Source organism: Rhineura floridana, chromosome 2 (genome assembly GCF_030035675.1).
Source record: "Rhineura floridana isolate rRhiFlo1 chromosome 2, rRhiFlo1.hap2, whole genome shotgun sequence".
Taxonomy (NCBI): Eukaryota; Metazoa; Chordata; class Lepidosauria; order Squamata; family Rhineuridae; genus Rhineura; species Rhineura floridana.
The window spans coordinates 160,350,655-160,358,062 of record NC_084481.1 but is presented as its reverse complement, the minus strand read 5'-3'; positions in this window follow the sequence as shown (position 1 = coordinate 160,358,062).

Sequence of the window (7,408 nt, the reverse complement as noted above, 5' to 3'; positions counted from 1 at the left end):
TGCATATTAAACAGTATTAAGTAGTCCAGTACCCTATATAACAGTCACCTGAACTGCAGGGTTGTTATATGCTATTGTCTCTGTTTTAGTGCAACCTTCAACAGGAGTCTGATACATCTGGACAACAAGGCAGGGTTGTTGTAAACTACTCAGAGCCTGGCCTGTAGTATTCAGTGTGAACTACTCTGCAGATCTGTCATAAGTCACTATCTTCCAGCAACAGTCCCTTTCAATCTGCAATTTGGGAACAATCGGTGGTATTTGCTTTGGAATTGTTGTTGTTAATCATCATCATCATTGAATTAGAATTTATATCCCATCCTTTCTCCTGAAGGAGCCCAGGAGTTAATGAGTTTTTTTAAAAAAAGATTCACACTAAATAAGAACTGAGTTAGAATAGTAACTATTATCTTCGCTACTACCTTTTGATTTTTTAAAATGTAAATGGGGGGGAATACACTGGAACCTATACATTCTTTACCTTCTCCATTGGTATTGTTAGAGGATTGAGGGGTTGGTTTGGATGATGTCTGTGGGTACACTCCAAGCCTGGAATTCTGTATTAGAGAGACCTGAATTGGTCAAACCAGTTCTTTTCATAGGCTAATAGGTCCAGCCAAATCTGTCAAGTGCCCCCAATAACATGTCTAAGGATTTGGCCAAGAGAAGATGTGTTGCTATAGGAATGGGGGTAGCCCTCCCTCCTCACCAGGCTGAGATAGGAGCTAGATTTTTCTGTGTTAGTCTGGGGGAAGCTGGAAAGACACAGAGAGGCTTGTCTCGCTTTCTGTGCTGAACCCCAAGCCATGGCTTTGCAGAGTCCTCTAGAAATCTAATAGGGAAGCAAGATCTGTTGGACTTTTAATACTATGCGCCCCTGCATCTTATGCTAAGGTTGTATATATGTATAAATAAAACCATATATCCTCAAGGCACCACAGTCTCCACTGACCTTCCTCCCAAGAAAACCAAACCTCGGTATGTGCAGGAACTCCTGGAAGTCTCTCTTACACATCAGTATCTATAGTCAGCTCTCCCTTCCATCACTAGGAACATTTAAAATAGTTTTTCAGTGTGAAGCAGAAACTGACTTATCCAGAATGAGATGGTTCTGTCTCTATCTATCTATCTGCACACGCGCACACACTCAGAGAGAGAGAGAGAGAGAGAGAGAGAGAGAGAGAGAGAGATGCACAAGCAAGCATGTACATTTCTCTCCTCCTGTTCCAGCCACTCCATGCTATTCCCCCCTCCCACTCCATTCTATTCCCCCTCCCACTTGGTTGTCAGCTTTTTCTTCTCAACCACTTCACATTCCATGCCATTTAGTTATTATGGTGCTGGTTTGGGGGCATGCCCACCTAATTTTTCCCATGCAGATTTTGTATGTGTGTGTATGTATGTGCCAGTCTCAGGGTTACCCCAAGCCTGCTGATAGCTCTCTTCTGTGTGAATGATGCAGTTTTGACTCTAGCTCCATGAGAATGGGAAGACTTGACTTGGTATTATGATTCAGGTTCTAGGGCTTCAGAATATAATGATCCTCTGTCAAAAGTTGTTAATATGGTTTATGCTCCCTCAATTACTTTACTAAGTTAATGGAGGTAGAGCCCTGCTTTAAAAACTCTCCCAACTAAGATAAAATGAAGACAGGCATATTGATTGTCAGTGCTCCCTTAGATGAAAAAAAATTGAGAGAGAAGAGTTAGCCTGAGTATGCTTTTAAGGCCCTTAAGGATCCTAGCAGGGGAGCAAAAGATATGTGAACATGTTCCCTCCCGCCCCCCGACTAATTGGCATCCAGGGCTTGGAATCAATATAAACAACAGGGTGTAAGGCCCACATATCTGATTATATTATACTGACTGGGAGAGAGTGGGAGGGATAGTTACCCATTCATTCCCTGTGGCTAATCAAGGCACTCAAAAGCATAGTAAAGGTGGGGGAAGGAATCACACAGGAGCTTGCCTTGTACCTTTGAGGGGGGCTGCTCTTGCATTCATATAGGTCACATCACCACATCCTTAAGTTATGCCAAATCAGGGTATTTGTTAAGTTTCTTTCACTGGCCGCGTTCCAAGTAGTTCCATTCCTTGGGTTATCTTCCTACCCTTCTGAATACACTCATGGTCACAGCAGCTGGGTTTGATCTTTTCTTTCAGTGATATATGATGATGATATCACTTGCATAGCATTTACCCGACAACCTGCTGACTCGGAGAAAGGTGCAGGGAGTGCTCTGGTATGCAAGGACATCATGTAGTGCATGCCGTCCAATACCAGACACATGATTACACAAAACTAATCTGCTACCATTCTCCTTTTCTTTAGCCCTGTCAACTCCTACACTTTCACCTCTCATTTATTTACCCCTTGCATAATCAGGACCTGCTATGCATTTGAATGTATTTATTTATAATTTATCTGTTTCATTTTTAAGCTGCCCAACAAGATTAATATCTCAAGGCAGTTTACAGTATATTCGGTAAAACAACAGGGCTTCAGTATACAACTATAAAATAATAATGAAGTAAAGATGAATAATCAGCAATGAAAACTTTTATAATGATAATATTACCCCAGCGTATTAAAGTTTCCCTTAAGATTGGCCTGGAAGGCACAGCTAAGGCAGAATGCTGCAGCAAGTCTGTTGAAGGAGGTGCCCTATCAACAGCACACAACACCTGTGCTGGAAGAGCTGCACAAGCTGCCAATATGCTACTGGGCAAAGTTTAATGTCTTGCTATTGACACATAAAACTGTGAACAACTTGTGACCGAGTTACTTTTGGGCACACCTTACCTTCTATATCCTTGCACAGTCATTTGACCTTCGGGTGTGGGGAGAGACACTCTTAATGCTGAATGCTTCTGAGGTTTGTCTTGTGTCCACTAAGCCAGGGCCTTTAGTGTGATGGTACCTGCCCTTTGGAACGTGCTTCCAATGAACATCAGGCAGAGATACCTACAGTGCTGACATTAAGGCACCTTCTTAAACACTCACCTTTTCACTCGGGCTTTCCCTGAGGGTTGATCCAGCTACATTGATGTCTTAATCTGATCTACTGATTAGTGATGTATTTTGTATTTATTTTATGAACGCAGTTTTATGGTTTATTTCATGCTGGTCATCACCATGTTATTTTCCCCCTAAACGTTGGTGGTACAGAAATGTTTGCAAATATATATTACGACAGAATTGTGAGAATGTTGCTTTTTGAAATCACTTGAAGGCAGAGTGATAAAAATGAAAACCTCTTGCACATTAAAGGAGGCAATGGCTAAGTAAGGTTGGGAACAGTTTCAGTTGATGTGGCCTGATGACGTGGACAAGGTGTTTGCAACGAAGTGGCCAGAAATGTGTCCTCTCGACCCTTGCCCTTCTTAGCTTATTAAAGCTTGCAGAGGTGGTTTGACCGAGTGGATCCAGGGTATGGTCAACGCATTGTTGTGGGAGGAAATGGTTCCAGCCTCCCTGAAAAAGGCAGTGATCCAACTGCTCCTGAAAAAACCCACCCTGGAACCATTGGTTTGCAACAACTACTGCCGGGTCGCAAATACCCCCCCCCCTTTTAGGGAAGGTGATTGAGAGGGTTGTGGCGCAGCAATTGTAAGTACTCTTGGATGAAACAGATTATCTTGACCCATTCCAGTCTGGGTTCAGTCCTGGTTATGGGACTGAATTGGCCTTGGTCACCCTGAAGGATGACTTTTATCGGGAGAATGACGGGGGAGTGTGACCCTGTCATTCTTACTTGATCTCTCAGCAGCTTTTGACACCATTGACCATGGTATCCTTCTGGGCCAACTTGGTGAGATGGGTACTGGAGGCACTGTTTTACAGTGGTTCTGATCCTATCTTCAGGGGCGTTTTCAGAGAATAGCATTGGGTGATTGTCTTTCGACCCCCTGGCAGTTGTGCTGTGGGGTGCCGCAGGGTACCATCTTGTTCCCCGTGCTGTTTAACATCTATATCGGGGGTGGCCACTCCGTGGCTCTCCAGATGCTGCTGGACTACAGCTCCCATCATCCCTGACCATGAGCTGTGTTGGCTGAGACTGATGGGAGCTGTAGTTCAGCAGCATCTGGAGAGCCACGGAGTGGCCACCCCTGATCTATATGAAGCCCTTAGCAGCAGTCATTAGGAGATTTTGGGTGAGGTGTCAGCAGTACTCTGATGATACCCAGCTCTATTTCCCCGTAACATCTTAATTGGGAGAGGCCATGCAAGCCCTGGACCATTGCCTGGACTCAGGGGTGGGCTGGATGAGGGCCAATAAACTGACTCTGAACCCTAGTAAGACAGAGATGCTGTGGGTTGGTGGTTCCCGAGTTCAGATAACTGGTCAGTTGCCTGCTTTGGATGGGGTCATACTGAAAGAGCAGGTCTGTAGTCTGGGGGTGCTCCTGGATCCATTTTTGTCTTTAGAGACCCAGGTGACCTCAGTGGCTAGGAGTGCCTTTTATCAGCTTTGTATGGTAAGACAGCTCCGGCCGTTTCTGGGCCAGATATCCTGACCATTGTTGTCAATGCACTGGTAACCTCCAGGCTGGATTACTGTAATGCACTCTGTGACGTCCTTCCCTGGTTCTCCCTGTCAGGTTCCCACCTGCTTGTGGCTACTGCCTTTCACTAGGCACCACCAGGGATACCACCAGTCAGGACCGTCCTTTATATGGTTTCTCACTCCGCTCTAGCACAGATCTCACTAGATCCCCCTGCTAGGCAGCACCACCAGTCACGTCCTATAACCAATACTCCCAGAGACTTTGCCTGAGTCTCTCTCTAGCTGATTACTTTTATGACTGCGTGCTTATGCTGTTCCCAACCCCCTTGTATCTTTATAGATAACGCATACAACTCTGGGTTGCTCTGGATACTTGAATTGTTATTATTCCTCCCTTCACCGCTGCCACCATTAGATACTGTTTCTGTTCAGCCTTGGTAATTACCTTGCCCTCTCTTCTGGTATGTATATCCCCCAGCCAAGGATCAGGCCTTTGGTAAACCAAATAAGTATTTATTAAATATCAGAAATAACAAGATTAGTTTTAGAATGTTTCACAAGCGTATGGTTTCATCTATTCCTGTTTTGTACTTGACTTATTATTAATCAGAACTCCAACTCCCTCTTTCTCCACACTCCTGACCTCCACCCTCAAACCCCTCTTTCTCCACACTCCCAACATCCACCACCAAACACCTTCTTCTCCACCCTACTAACATCCATCCACCAAACACCTTCTTCTCCACCCTACTAACATCCACCCAGATTCAACTGTCATTCTTCCATTTATACTCCCAGCCACTCAAACGCTCAGCCAATCATCCAGCATTCTACTGCTCATGTACTCCCCCCTCCTCTTTCACTCCACTTGCCATATGTCTTCTATAATAATAATTTTTATTTACGGTCATAGACCCAACCTAGTACAATACATTTTCCATATTTGCTGTGTATAATACAGGAAAATTTGGAGTAATAAAATTAAAAGATTAAAATATTACATTGGATTTAAAAGAAAGAAAATTACATTTTTGGTCGAATAAGCTAAAACAGCTAGACTCCCGAGCGTTGTAACTGGGCCGTATAAACAAATTTAGCCACATTCAGTGTAATTTGTTTGTTCTGTCCAGATAATAGATAACGTAACCTATTCTCTGGTGACATTTTTGATGTATTCTCTATAATTCTTGACAGAAATTCGGCACGTATAGAATCATATAGAGAACAGTCAAACGCTACATGATAAAGTGTTTCAATTTTTCCAGACCTACAAGGACATAATCGTTTTTCAATTGGTATTCCTTGATATCTCCCAAGGAGAAGGGATGAGTGAAGAACATTGAATCTGGCTTTTGTAAAAGCCAGACGTAGTTTTGGAAGTGTGAGAAAATCTAGGTATAAGGCGTAATGAAGGGGTATTGGATTTAATTGAAAGTATAGCGGTGAACAGATTTTGGTGGCCATATAGATGTCATTCTGAAAATCGATATCTTTGAGGCGAGTACGGATTAGTAGCTTGGCCGTGGTAAACGGTTGAGTAGAAAGATATGCCATAGATAGCCCTATTGAAGAGAGTTTGCACCCAAAGTTTTTATTCCAGCTTGACACATATGAGTCCCTCCAAATTTGTTTTAAAAGGCCCGGGGGCTGTTCGTATGATATTTTAGTCCAAAAATTTGAGGCTATCAACCAGGCCTGAGAATTTGTGGAGGAAATGCCAGCCTCCAATCTGAGCGCTGCCGCCGGAGCGCACCTTGGCACACCCAGCAGGCGTCGTAGAAAAGTTGTAAGTATTGCTTCAATCGAAGAGCTAAAAGCATGAATCCATATTGGCACGCCAAATAGTAGCTGGGGGATAATTTTAAGTTTGAAGATCTTAATGGCTGCTGGTACATATTTTCCCCCTTTATGGTAAAATAAACGAAAAAAATTATTGATTGCGATTCGTGCTTTAGCTATCATGGCTTTTATATGTGGGGCCCAGCTTAGTGACGAGTGAAAAATTATGCCTAGGTACTTATATTGAGAGACTAAAACTATCTTTTGGGCATTTATTGTCCAAGTACCAGTAATTCTCCGTGTTGAGAATACTAGTATCTTAGTTTTGGAATAATTGATTGATAGATAATTTTGGGTGCAATAGGCCATAAAGGTTCGAATTAAGCGTTTGAGTCCAACCTTGGAAAGAGAGAGAAGAACAGCATCGTCGGCATATAGGAGAAGAGGACAGGCTTGTTCTCCAATTTTGGGGGGGTGATAATCCTTAGTTAGGCATGTTGGGTTTAGGTCATTTAGATAAAGCGTAAACAACAGGGGAGCTAAAACGCACCCCTGTCTTACTCCTTTGGCAATGGGGATCGAATTGGTTAGACTGCCCTCAGAACCACAGCGGACCTGCATTGAGTTCTGACAATGTAGATTATAAATTAGAAGAAGTAAATGTTTATCAATTTGATATTTTTCGAGCTTTCTCCAGAGGTGTTCTCTTGAAATGGAATCAAATGCAGCCCTTAGATCCGCAAATGCCGCATAAAGTCCATTTCCCCTACATTTCGTGTATTTTTCCACAAGAAAGCTTAGCAACAAGCTGTGGTCCAGAACAGAACGACCTTCTCTAAACCCAGCCTGTTCATCACCAAGTATATTCTTTTCTTCCATCCAATTATACAATTTTGATTTTAGGAAAGCTGAATAAAGTTTTCCAATTACAGAAAGTAAACTGATTGGACGATAATTGGATGGGTCCTCTCTGTCACCTTTTTTGTGAATTGGTATCACAATTGCTTTTTGCCAAGCATCAGGAATATGGCCTGTGTTATTAATTTTTGTGAAAATATTCGCTAGCAGCGGAGCCCACCAGTCCGGGAAATTTTTCAGGAGCTCAGGAGGAATATTATCCGG